This window comes from Haliotis rufescens, unplaced genomic scaffold (genome assembly GCF_023055435.1).
Source record: "Haliotis rufescens isolate VD_foot unplaced genomic scaffold, xgHalRufe1.0.p SCAF_17, whole genome shotgun sequence".
Taxonomy (NCBI): Eukaryota; Metazoa; Mollusca; class Gastropoda; order Lepetellida; family Haliotidae; genus Haliotis; species Haliotis rufescens.
In genome coordinates this window covers 14,481,538-14,494,881 of record NW_025963857.1, presented here as the reverse complement: position 1 = coordinate 14,494,881, position 13,344 = coordinate 14,481,538, and positions in this window count along the sequence as shown.

Genomic DNA, 13,344 nt, shown 5'->3' with positions numbered 1-13,344 from the left:
GTCGCGATCAGCCCAAACGGATGTTGCATTCAGGACAAATCAGATCACGATAAGTTTACCGACCGGTTCTGACAGCAATAGAAAGACCACTGCCGACTCCCATCCTCACGGGCTGACAAGAGATCCACTTTTGTGAGGGTAAATGAAATTCGATGAAGAATATCGTATCTCCTCTCTCGTTAATCTACGCCATTCTCAATTCGGGACGTCGTGATATCCTAATTTGGCGTTAAAGGAGATAATCGAGTAATGATATTTCTATCCAGCAACTCACAATTGATGTCGTCTGCTCCCACGAACCTAACCTCAGTTTTCGCGCCAAATCCTTTGGGAAGTGAAGCGATCATTTGAACTGTGAATGCTAGTTTCTGAAAGCTATTGTCTCTCTCAATCTCATCAGTGGAGGTTTAAGACACCGAAACCGGTCGTGAAAAAAGCAGTTATAGCTGTATTGATGACATAATGGGTAAAGAGTATGGGGGAAAGAATGGTTGCCACTCTGGTCGCCTTCCTCAGCCTATTCTACCGAGAGACTTGGCAAGTAGCAGACCTTTGGTCTGGGGTACACTGCAGATATTGCATAGGTTACAGTAGCGCCACGTTTACAATATAAGAGAACGAGAGCGTACCATATTCTTTAAAAGCTGCTACCAATGTACCAAATCCGGAACAAATCGCAGTTGGAAGGTTGGTGTGATGAACGATTTTTACCCTGATGTTGACAGCTAACATAGTACGGGGTAAAAACCGTTGTGAGTGAGTGAGTGGGTTTGAAGGCCACTCTGAACAGTATTCTAGTTATATCACAGCGTGCCAGCTTAATGTGGGAGGTAATCCCGGCGGAGAAACATAATCGGGGCGATCCAGGATTCAAACCCACAAACATAGGTTTATTGTGTGCACAGCGAATTTCGGCGCTTAAGATGACTGGGTCACTCTTGAACCGTCAAAACCGCTGGATCTTTTTGAGTTTGATGCCTCTCTGAGCGGTAGTTCAGATATTTAATATGGGGGTAAGTCACGAAGATGTTTATCACACATCAAAGATCATGCTGATAAATCAAGGGTTATAATCAGGATCCTGGTACAGATAAGGGACATTACTATGTACATCGAACTGCGGTGCTTTATACCACTAGGCCACCTTTGTTCCTTTGTGCATTGGGGTAGCCTAGTAGTTAAAGCAATAGCTCGTCATGCCGGGTTCGATTCCCCACATGGGTATATTGTGTGAAGCCCATTTCCGGTGTCCCCCGCCGTGATGTTGCTAGAACACTGATGAAACGGCGTAAAACCATACTCGCTCACTCATCTTCTCAACGAATTCGAAAGCAACGAGTGAGGTCACTTTTGTCTGACACCAGTGAAGTACACCCAAATACTCCTGACACCAGTGGAACAAACGACTCCTACGGAGCAGGAAGTGAATTGATGGAACACTAAACTTGAAAGTGATGAATGCGACACTCTAACGTGACACATATATGAGAGTCAATTTCCGTAATAATCATTTGAAAGAATCAATCATGTCATTTTTAAGCACGAGTTCCTGATAAAACATACTCATGTCATTGATGCATTGCACTTGTTTAAATCATAAACGCAAATTTCAATCTTAACAGATGGGCAAATTTCGAGAGGACACGGCGAACTGTTTTCAGTTTTGGATCGAAAACATACAATTTATTCCCAGTGCTGTCATGTTGTAAGGCCCACTTAATGCAGTTAAAAGGAAAATACGCTGGTTTGTACAGCGATCAGAATCTTTTGTTTGTAACGCTTAACAGTGTGATAAGGAAGAGTGGAGTTTATTTTGATTTGCAATATGTTTTGGACAGTTGTCAAGGCAACACACCGGGAGTGGTTGTGTAACCAGGTGTGGTAGTGTATCACAGCGGTGCTCACAGTGATACTTCCTTCTCATTGTCAGTGGCAGGTAAAGGACATTCTGACTATCTCTCAAGGGCAAGTTCCACAAAGCAAACTTAGTGCTACGACTGTAGTAATTACCATTATATAAGCTGGACTTAAGATCGTTTTGTGATACAGGGCCCAAAATGTATGACAGTGCCGTAGCCAACCCCTGGATTTTTTTTTTATAGAAAACAGTTTTATTTGAATCATGAAAATACAAGTTGGGGACAAGTGATACTTGTACAAATATTTGCCTCCCTGTCCAAAAAAGTTAACTACGGCCTTGTGTGACTGGTAGTCAATACATATTTATGCTTTCATTTTGTTTTCATATCGTCGTTTATTGGAAATATTTTGGGCAAGTGAAATATGAGTGTGTGAGTGAGTGAGTGAGTGAGTGAGTGAGTGAGTGAGTGAGTGAGTGAGTTGGATTTAACGCCGCTTTTAACAGTATTCCAGTTATATCACGACATGTCAGCTTAATGAAGGAGGAAAGCCCGAAGTGATGCAGTACAGCGATCAGGTGAGTGAGTGAGTTGTATTTAACGCCGCTTTTAACAGTATTCCAGTTATATCACGACGTGTCAACTTAATGTGGGAGGAAAGCCGAGAGTGATGCAGTACAGTGATCAGGTGAGTGAGTGAGTTGTATTTAACGCCGCTTTTAACAGTATTCCATTTATATCACGACGTGTCAGCTTAATGTGGGAGGAAAGCCGAGAGTGATGCAGTACAGCGATCAGGTGAGTGAGTGAGTTGTATTTAACGCCGCTTTTAAGAGTATTACAGTTATATCACGACGTGTCAGCTTAATGTGGGAGGAAAGCCGAGAGTGATGCAGTACAGTGATCAGGATGTTTTGTTTGTAACGCTTAACAGTGTAATAAGGAAGAGTTGAGTTTATTTTGATTTGCAATATGTTTTGGACAGTTGTCAAGGTAACACACCGGGAGTGGCTGTGTATCACAGCAGTTATTTGAATCATGAAAATACAAGTTGGGAACATGTGATACTTGTACAAATATTTACCTCCCTGTCAAAAAAAGTTAACTACGGCCTTGTGTGAGTGGTAGTCAATACATATCTATGCTTTCATTTTGTTTTCATATCGTAGTTTATTGGAAATATTTTGGGCAAGTGAAATATGAGTGTGTGAGTGAGTGAGTTGTGTTTAACGCCGCTTTTAACAGTATTGCAGTTATATCACGGTGTGTCAGCTTAATGTGGGAGGAAAGCCTGAAGTGATGCAGGTCTCAGACGTTTTACCACTTCGGTGAAACCCACGAGCACGGGTATGGTGCTGACAAACCTAGAAACATAATCGGGGCGAACCGGGATTCGAACCCACAATCATAGGTTTCTGGTGTGCCCAAGGGACGCAACTCTGCACAGCGAATCGCGGCGCGGCCACCCGTACCCCCAGTAAAATATGAAGAGGGCTTGCAACAGTTTTTTTGTTAACAAGTCCTGTCCAGTGCATTTCGGACACTAATTCATACACTGCCCCTAAGTACTCGAGTTATGAACAGATTTATACAAATGTGTGTTTTCGAAGCCATTGATACTGGGAGTTTTGTGAAAAAAGATCATTATCTGTGATATTGCTGAGAATATTACGAAAACGGCGTAAAACACGACTTACTCACATATTCCAGATGTCTGTGTAAGGTCAAATGCCTTTATAGCAAATTGTTTTCATTGATCGAAAATTGTCCTTGACGCCATACAGAAGATGGCGAGTTAATTTAACTGCAGCAGATTTGTAGGAATGAGAGCCTGTTGAATAAAGCAACTGACGGTTTAAATATTGAACACACATCTGTAGATCAATGAACGGAGACATCCTGCTCATCTTGATGCCGTGGTTACTGCAGGGATTGTCTTCAATGAGACATGTATATATATATATACACACACACACACACATATATATGCATGCGAGTGATTGAGTGAGTATGGCTTTTCGTCGCTTTTAGTTATATTCCAGCAATATCACGGCGGGAACTCCAGAAATGGGTATCACACATGGTACCCATGTTTGGAATCGAACCCGTGTCTTTGGCGTGACGAGCGAACGCTTTAACCACCAGGCTACCCCACTGCTCCTATGCGTGCGAGAGGTCGTATATTTCAGCCAGAGTACACCCAAACATGCCAATCATATTTGTCTGGAATAGATCTCCAGATTTATAGAAGCATTAAGTGATGAAAAGGACTTTGATGTCCGTGTAAGGTCAAAATGCCTTTATAGCAAATTGTTTTCATTGATCGAAAATTGTCCTTGACGCCATACAGAAGATGGCGAGTGCATGAAGCATTAAGTAATGAAAAGGACTTTGAGAAAGCACACAGGCATGATGTTGATAAACCACAAGTAATACATTGGTGCAGTTACTATATGGCTGAAATATTGTCGATGTGACGTAAAACATAAACTCACTCACTCACTCACTCACATTGGTGCATGTTGACGAGTTGACGGTTATACTTCATTTCAAGTCCCTTCAGCCTGAATATAGACTATGCTATTGACATTCCTCTGTTTTCCACCCAAGATTTCCCATTACAAAGACTCGGTAAGGTGAATGGAAGGCGGTTTTGAAGATGATGGTCTTGCAAGTCATCGTCATGTTGTCTTGGAGAATTTCCAACCTTCGAACCTGGGCGAGATTACCCACAGACAGGTGTGATACGACGTTTGTTTGTTTGTTTCTTTGTTTATTGTTTAACGCCTTTACTCAGCAATATTCCAGCTATATGATGGCGGTCTGTAAATAATCGTGGGATTGGCGAGTAATCACACCTTCGTTGTGTGATGTTTTCTTTGTTAATATAGCTTCATCATCGTGAGCAGTTGAGAGTAAAGGAGAATCTACTGAGCAAAATCAATGGATTTGATTTATCTTTGACATAAAACGTCGATATGTGATTGTTTTCAGAGGGTAAAATGAGAGTTATGTGCCTTTACCCTTTTGCCTATCTTCAAGTTAATTGAAGAAAACTGAATTGTAACAAGAGTGATATATTCCTTTCAGTCCAATAGCAATTATCCATATTCGTTGAATATGTCCTCAGTCTCAAATGGGGTTGCCTAAAATAGGTTGTCTGAACTGAATTGTCAAAAGTAGGTTTTCTAAAGTCAGCTGTCTAAATGGGTTGTCCGACTCTGTGGTGAATGAGTTGTCTAAATATGACTCGTTAAATGGGTTATCCGACTCTGTGCCTGATTGTACATAATCGTACCACGATGGTCTTGAACGTGCTCATGCTTTCAGTCACTAGTTTTCCTTGTTTATTCAAAGGGAAACATTCTGACTGTAGGGTAAAATAACATATACAGGTGCACCCGAAGAACAAATACTCTATATACCATTTACGATAGTCTTACACGTTAGGCATATATGCATCGTGTGCTTGATCTGAAGGTCTGAAAGTGATTCTTTGATACAGGAGTCAGCGTCATCTTCTTCACTGACCACGCCATTATCTGCCCAGAATAATCCAGGACCATTCTCGTCTGTCGCGATCAGCCCAAACGGATGTTGCATTCAGGACAAATCAGATCACGATAAGTTTACCGACCGGTTCTGACAGCAATAGAAAGACCACTGCCGACTCCCATCCTCACGGGCTGACAAGAGATCCACTTTTGTGAGGGTAAATGAAATTCGATGAAGAATATCGTATCTGCTCTCTCGTTAATCTTCGCCATTCTCAATTCGAGCCGTCTTGATATCCTAATTTGGTGTTAAAGGAGATAATCGAGTAATGATATTTCTATCCAGCAACTCACAATTGATGTCGTCTGCTCCCACGAACCTAACCTCAGTTTTCGCGCCAAATCCTTTGGGAAGTGAAGCGATCATTTGAACTGTGAATGCTAGTTTCTGAAAGCTATTGTCTCTCTCAATCTCATCAGTGGAGCTTTAAAACACCGAAACCGGTCGTGAAAAAAGCAGATATAGCTGTATTGATGACATGATGGGTAAGGAGTATGGGGGAAAGAATGGTTGTCACTCTGGTCGCCTTCCTCAGCCTATTCTACCGAGAGACTTGGCAAGTAGCATACCTTTGGACTGGGGTACACTGCAGATATTACATAGGTTACAGTAGCGCCACGTTTACAATATCATAGAACGAGAGCGTACCATGTTCTTTAAAAGCTGCTACCAATGTACCAAATCCGGAACAAATCGCAGTTGGAAGGTTGGTGTGATGAACGATTTTTACCCTGATGTTGACAGCTAACATAGTACGGGGTAAAAACCGTTGTGAGTGAGTGAGTGGGTTTGAAGGCCACTCTGAACAGTATTCTCGTTATATCACAGCGTGCCAGCTTAATGTGGGAGGAAATCCCGGCGGAGGTCTTAGACGTTTACCACTTTCGTGAACCCCAGGAGCACGGGTAGGGTGCTGACAAACCTAGAAACATAATCGGGGCGAACCGGGATTCAAACACACAAACATAGGTTTCATGTGTGCACAGCGAATTTCGGCGCTTAAGATGACTGGGTCACTCTTGAACCGTCAAAACCGCTGGATCTTTTTGAGTTTGATGCCTCTCTGAGCGGTAGTTCAGATATTTAATATGGGGGTAAGTCACGAAGATGTTTATCACACATCAAAGATCATGCTGATAAATCAAGGGTTATAATCAGGATCCTGGTACAGATAAGGGACATTACTATGTACATCGAACTGCGGTGCTTTATACCACTAGGCCACCTTTGTTCCTTTGTGCATTGGGGTAGCCTAGTAGTTAAAGCAATAGCTTGTCATGCCGGGTTCGATTCCTCACATGGGTATATTGTGTGAAGCCCATTTCCGGTGTCCCCCGCCGTGATGTTGCTAGAACACTGCTAAAAGCCGCGTAAAACCATACACCTCATACATCTTCTCAACGAATTCGAAAGCAACGAGAGTTGTCACTCTTGTCTGACACCAGTGAAGTACACCCAAATACTCCTGACACCAGTGAAGCAAACGACTCCTACGGAACAGGAAGTGACTTGATGGAGCACTAAACTTGAAAGTGACGAATGCGGCACTAACATGACGCATATATGAGAGTCAATTTCCGTAATAATCATTTGAAAGAATGAATCATGTCATTTTTAAGCACGAGTTCCTGATAAAACATACTCATGTCATTGATGCATTGCACTTGTTTAAATCATAACACAAATTTCAATCTTAACAGATGGGCAAATTTGGAGAGGACACGGCGAACTGTTTTCGTTCTTGGATCGAAAGCATTCAATTTATTCCCAGTGCTGTCATGTTGTAAGGCCCATTTATTACAGTTAAAAGAAAAAAACGCTGGTTTGTACAGCGATCAGGATGGTTTGTTTGTCACGCTTAACAGTGTAATAAGGAAGAGTGGAGTTTATTTTGATTTGCAATATGTTTTGGACAGTTGTCAAGGCAACACACCGGGAGTGGTAGTGTATCACAGCAGTTATTTGAATTGTCATCGCGCATGTTGACGGGGAATTAGCTCTTTGGTGAATAAAGGACAAAATCGACATCACTGTCCCGGAACGCTTTAGGCACACCATGTAAACAATAAACAACAATTGCACAATGAGCGGAATACCTGCTCTGACAACACAAACACAGCGATGAGCGGACCTTCCAGCTCAGGCGTACAAGAGGTGAGCGGAGCTCCAGCTCACCTCAGGGCGTTTCCTACGAGCGGCACATCCTGCTCGAGGTCGTCCCTATGCCAGCACTCAGAATACCAAGCCTGACTAACACCCAAGTAACTGTGTAATGGTAGCACATATATAGTAATGAACAACAATGGACAGACAAAGAGACAATGACGTTGCTCTGGACATTGGACATGTGGGCGTGATTAACCAACACAGTTCATGGGATGATCAATTAGGGCAATAAATGCCATACTATAAAAAGCAGTAGTTAAAGGGAAGTGATATGGTAGTCCAGGCTGACTGACAGTCAAAATACAATGAAATGTTGGTGAGGATTAACAACGGGCATTAGTGTCTTATAAATAATGACAATTAAGTTATGGAGACATATACATGTCATGGCTACAGGGTAATTAGCCTTTGCAATCAAATGTACTTCAGACAATGGTAGTCGTAAATCAGTCGCTATGACAACTTCCCTCCGTTCCGTGAAGCTTGGACCCCAAGCTTACATGAGTCCAAATTGATATGTGTGACACGTTTTCACCAACGGAAACAATTGTGCAAAATGTTAACATAATCAGTTAGATGAGTTCAGGATATTGTTGAAATACGTGTGCATATATACCTATCCAATGACGGTATGAAAGTGATCATCTAGCCAGTTTGATTTAGTGGCAGTTTGAAAACTAACCAAGTATTGAACACACAACGATAAAACAAATATAACATTTGTTACATCAACCAAGTATTCTTTGTAATGTGCAATTTCACTTTGAGGTAAATACAACTTTGCACAGATTCAATAAATACATCATTGAAGGTTCTTTGAATTCAGGAGTCTAGCTTGGCGGTGCGACTCAGTACCGAATAATGATAATGAGTAATGTCATAAAAAGTACGAATTAAACATCTCAGCAACTATTTCGCATAAAGAAATTTGAAACCAGGAGTCTAACTTATCGCGTGACTCAAACGGTACTTGTGGGTACTATTGCCCCTTTAAGTACAATGGGTGCTCTTCCCGTGTCTTTGACGGAGCTTGCCCAGATATTGTGGGTGCGATGCCCTAGAAAAAAATAATCCTTAATTCCGACATCAAAACTCTGAAATGCTGAATACTGCTGCGCTGTTAATTACTTAATACTGACATACAATAAACATGTGTGGGGGTGGCTCACCCAAGAATATCCCTAATCTAAATTCAAAGCCCTAGACAATACATTCAATTTTGTACCAAACTGTGCACATTAATAACTTGTAACAAATGACAAATTTTGTCGTTTAGACTTTTGAAATTACGAGTCGAGCTTTAAGGTGTGACTCGATAACCCTACAGCTTAGGTTTGTCTGGGCCCTAGCTGCAACTATATGTCTGGCGTGGCATGGAGACATTTCAAAGATTCCCTACACAATAACTTCAAAGATCTAGCTATAGTTTGACTAAAGATGTAATTTGGAGTATATTGCACATATACAAAACTGAATTTTGGAAAGACACATTTTGGTATTAATATACCGGCTTTGGTTAAACATACCTGGTTGCACTATTCAACAGTCACACAATATATATCCTTGATTGAGTCCATGTAAGTAAACACAAATTTGTAAGTCCCAATGAGATATCTTGTACACAGTGTCCATCTTGTAGGTGCCCGTGAGGTGGCTTCTGTATTGTGGAGGGTCTGCATGATGATGGCTGTGGGATAGCCGTGTATACTTCTTTGGTCCTGTGTATGAACAAAATCTTGAATGGGATATTTCATCAGGAAAGTTGGCATCGGAGAGATTCTTGTTGTTTTCTTCAATCTTGTTTCTTTGCTCTTCATGGCTGAGTAGATGATTGTTCTTCAGGATGGTAGGCATATAGAGGTAACTGGATCGGGAGGAAACTCAAGAGTTACTTTACCCGGATTCTCCACCAGTTGTCAACGCGCATGTTGACGGGGAATTAGCTCTTGGGTGAATAAAGGACAAAATCGACATCACTGTCCCGGAACGCTTTATGCACAACATGTAAACAAAAATTATTACACAATGAGCGGAATACCTGCTCTGACAACACAAACACAGCGATGAGCGGACCTTCCAGCTCAGGCTTACAAGAGGTGAGCGGAGCTCCAGCTCACCTCAGGGCGTTTCCTACGAGCGGCACATCCTGCTCGAGGTCGTCCCTATGCCAGCACTCGGAATACCAAGCCTGACTAACACCCAAGTAACTGTGTAATGGTAGCACATATATAGTAATGAACAACAATGGACAGACAAAGAGACAAATGACGTTGCTTTGGACATTGGACATGTGGGCGTGATTAACCAACACAGTTCATGGGATGATCAATTAGGGCACAAAATGCCATACTAAAAAAAGCAGTAGTTAAAGGGAAGTGATATGGTAGTCCAGGCTGACTGACAGTCAAAATACAATGAAATGTTGGTAAGGATTAACAACGGGGATTAGTGTCTTATAAATAATGACAATTAAGTTATGGAGACATGTCATGGCTACAGGGTAATTAGCCTTTACAATCAAATGTACTTCAGACAATGGTAGTTGTAAATCAGTCGCTATGACAGAATCATGAAAATACAAGTTGGGGACATGTGATACTTGTACAAATATTTACCTCCCTGTCAACAAAAGTTAACTACAGCCTTGTGTGAGTAGTCAATACATATCTATGCTTTCATTTTGTTTTCATATCGTAGTTTATTGGAAATATTTTGGGCAAGTAAAATATGGGTGTGTGAGTGAGTTGTGTTTGACGCCGCTTTTAACAGTATTCCAGTTATATCGCGGCGTGTCAGCTTAATGGTGGAGGAAAGCCTGAAGTGATGTAGGTCTTAGACGTTTTACCACTTTGGTGAAACCCACGAGCACGGGTATGGTGCTGACAAACCTAGAAACATAATCGGGGCGAACCGGGATTCGAACCCACAATCATAGGTTTCATGTGTGCCCAAGGGACGCAACTCTGCACAGCGAGTCGCGGCGCGGCCACCTATATGAAGAGGGCTTGCAACAGTTTTTTGTTAACAAGTCCTGTCCAGTGCATTTCGGACACTAATTCATACACTGCCCCTAAGTACTCGAGTTATGAACAGATTTATACAAATGTGTGTTTTCGAAGCCATTGATACTGGGAGTTTTGTGAAGAAAGATCATTATCCGTGATATTGCTGATAATATTACGAAAACGGCGTAAAACACGACTTACTCACATATTCCAGATGTATGTGTAAGGTCAAAATGCCTTTATAGCAAATTGTTTTCATTGATCGAAAATTGTCCTTGACGCCATACAGAAGATGGCGAGTGCATGAAGCATTAAGTAATGAAAAGGACTTTGAGAAAGCACACAGGCATGATGTTGATAAACCACAGGTAATACATTGGTGCATGTTGACGAGTTGACGGTTATACTTCATTTCAAGTCCCTTCAGTCTGAATATAGACTATGTTATTGACATTCCTCTGTTTACCACCCAACATATCCCATTACAAAGTCTCGGTAAGGTGAATGGAAGGCAGTTTTGAAGATGATGGTCATGCAAGACATCGTCATGTTGTCTTGGAGAATTTCTAGCCTTCGAACATTGGCGAGATTACCCACCTACAGGTGTGATATGACGTCATGGGATTGGCGAGTGCCATGTTCATCGAGTAAAGTGATCACACCTGCGTTTTGTGATGTTTTCTTTTGTAAATATAGCTTCATCATCGTGAGCAGTTGAGAGTACAGGAGAATCTACGCAAGAAAATCAATTGATTTGATTATGTCCCTGACATAAAACGTCTATGTGTAATTGTTTTCAGATGGTTATATGAGAGTTATGTGCCTTTACCCTTTTGCTTTTCTTCAAGTAAATTGAAGAAAACTGAATTGTAAGAAGAGTGATGTATTTCTTTCAGTCCAATTATCCATATTCGTTGAATTTGTACGCAGTCTCAAATGGGTTGCCTAAAATAGGTTGTCTCTGTGGTGAATGAGTTGTCTCAAATGACTGGTTGAATGGGTTATCGGACTCTGTGCCTGATTGTACGTAATCGTACCACGATGGTCTTAAACGTGCTCATGCTTTCAGTCACTAGTTTTCCTGTTGCAGACTTGTTTATTCAAAGGGAAACATTCTGACTGTAGGGTAATATAACATTCAGGTGCACCCGAAGAACAGATACTCTATATACCATTTACGATAGCCTTACACGTTAGGCATATTTATTTATATAAATTTCGCTCCTACCATCTTATTTCTTTTTACTTATTCACTATAACAATCACACACCCCCCACCCCCTCATCCCCCCGGTGATGCATCCTGTGCTTGATCTGAGAGTGATTCTTTGATGTTTGAGTCAGCGTCATCTTCTTCACTGACCACGCCATTATCTGCCCAGTATAATCCAGGATCATTCTCGTATCGCGCGGTCAGCCAAAACGGATGTTGCATTCAGGACAAATCAGATCACGATGAGTTTACCGACCTGTTCTGACAGCAATAGAAAGGCCACTGCCGACTCCCATCCCCACGGGCAGACAAGAGATCCACTTTTGTGAGGGTAAATGAAATTCGATGAAGAATATCGTATCTCCTCTCTCGTTAATCTACGCCTTTCTCAATTCGGGCCGTCGTGATATCCTAATTTAGTGTTAAAGGAGATAATCGAGTAATGATATCTCTTTCCAGCAACTCACAATTGATGTCGTCTGCTCCCACGAACCTAACCTCAGTTTTCGCGCCAAATCCTTTGGGAAGTGAAGCGATCATTTGAACTGTGTATGCTAGTTTCTGACAGCTCTTGTCTATCTCAATCTCATCAGTGGAGCTTCAAGACACCGAAACCGGTCGTGAATAAAGCAGATATAACTGTATTGACAGACATGATGGGTAAAGAGCGTGAGGGGGACGAATGGTTGCCACTCTGGTCGCCTTCCTCAGCCTAATCTACCGAGAGACTTGACAAGTAGCAGACCTTGACCTTTGGTCGGGGGGACACTGCAGATATTTGCGCAGTCACAGGTTACAGTAGCTTCGCTTTTATACTATCTGAGAACGAGATGTACCTTATTCTTTTAAAACTCCTTCTAATATACCAAATCAAGGACAAACTGTAACGTTGGTGCGATGGACGATTTGAACCCTGGTGTTGATAGCTAACATTGTAGGTTGAGTGAGTGAGTTAAACGCCGCATTGAACAGTATTCAAGTTAAATGACTGAGTTTCAGCTCAATGAGGGACAAAAGGCACCTTAAGGGATGCAGGTCTCACCGCTTTGGGGAACACCACGTGCACGGGTATGGTGCTGACAAACCAGGAAACATTACCGAGACAAACCAGGATCCGAAAACACGATAATGGGTCATGGTCTGATCTGCACAGCAAAATGCGGCGTCTTTGACGACTGGGTCACTCTTGTTCCCTCCAAACCGTTGAATCTGTTTAGTTTGACGCCGCTCTGAGCTGTATTAAATAAATAATGTGAAATAGAAGTAACATGTTGATCACACATCAAAGATCACGACGAAAGGTCAAGGGCTTTAATCAAGATCCTGGAACAGCTATGGGACGTAACTATGTACATCAAACTGCAGTAACTTATACCACTAGACCTCCCATGTTTATCTACTCAAAGACGATAGGTAAATGTGCAATCAAGGGAAGAACGAGTGAACGTGTCTGAGAAAAGTGGAAACACTCGATTTCTCCTACCCCGTGATGTCAATTAGATCAGTAGCACCTTATTCTGACATCAGGGAAGCACAACACGAACATT